Genomic DNA, 1,437 nt, shown 5'->3' on the forward strand with positions numbered 1-1,437 from the left:
GAGGAGGAACATAGACACGTGGAGAGCTGCGAGTTTGGTGGAGCTAAGCTGTGCGGTGCGATTTGGGAGGATCCAACCACCTCAGGGGCCAGAAGACTCTTCAACCTCATTACTTGCTAGAGGCATTGGTGATTCAGTAATAGAATTCTTGCCTTCCATGTGGGAGATCAGGCTTCAATTCCCAGCCAATGCACCTCATGCACAGCTACCCAACGCCCACACTCCCCCCGCCCCCACCCTCTGCCAGTGGAGGCTTGCATGTTGCTATGATGCTGAACAGGTTACAGCGGAGATTCCAGACTAACATGGACTAGGAAGAAACGCCTGGTGATCAATCTACTTTCTAAAATCAGCCATGAAAATCCTATGGATCACAGTGGTCCTATCTGCAGCCCATCATAGGGATGACGCAGGGCTGGGCAGTGTTTCGTTCTATTGTTCTTGCAGTCTGCAGCAGCTAACAACAATTACTTGCTGATATCAGGAATTCTTCTCTGGGATTCATTGTTTGGACTTTCTTCTCTGTGATTTTCATAAAATATTTGTTTTCTGGGGAGAGGACAAGAAGACTGTCTAATTCACTCCAAGGAAAGTAGTAATGCATCCTGGGAAATCATGCGAGCTTTAAATTCAGCACATTGATGTCTCGGGACAGGAGGAAGGTGAAGCTGAGGGGGTCTGGAAGGACTGGTGGGTGGATAGATTGGAAACCCTATGGGGCACTTCTACTCTGACTTACAGGGTCGCTATGAGTCAGAGTGGACTTGACAGCAATGGGTATTTGGTGGTTTTGGCACCGAGGGATTGATTCATGGCTGAGATGTCATTCCTTTTGGTTGCAGGGATAAGAATGGTACAACTGCTCTTAATTCAGTTACAATCATGATGGAGTCAAACAAGGTGCAAATTACAGAGCAGAATGTTCTGGTTTTCGGCCACAACCTCGTGAGTACGGAGCCCAGCCCACTGGCCCCAAGTAGAATCCTGCGGCATTGTGGCTGCTCCTTGAGCCCTGACCATGCCTTTGATCATGGCCCTGCTGGCACAGAATGGGCTGCCGTTGTGGTTAATGGTTTTTAGTTACGTGTCAGCTTGACCTCCGTTCTCAACCTAGAAATTGTATTGAGTGAAATACTGTCCAGACCACCACTGTGAGTTACAATTTGATCTCACAAGAGGGACCATGGAAAATTCTTAGCGATTCCTGAGGAGGAGGAGTTGAAGGATTTCATGTTGTAATTTGTATGCTACAGTGATTTCTGTGCTTTACCTAGACTTTGTCTTTAGTTGACCATTGTTATCTTTGCTAGGGATTTAAAAACTGGATTACCGTGAGGACTGTGACCACCGTATTCAAGGGGAGTGATGCATGTGCCTTGAAAGAGAGCAGGAGTGTCTTCTTGTCCTCATTATCAAGCAGCTATTTTCTCTGCTTTT

Source organism: Trichechus manatus, unplaced genomic scaffold (genome assembly GCF_000243295.1).
Source record: "Trichechus manatus latirostris isolate Lorelei unplaced genomic scaffold, TriManLat1.0 scaffold00004, whole genome shotgun sequence".
In the NCBI taxonomy this organism is placed as follows: domain Eukaryota; kingdom Metazoa; phylum Chordata; class Mammalia; order Sirenia; family Trichechidae; genus Trichechus; species Trichechus manatus.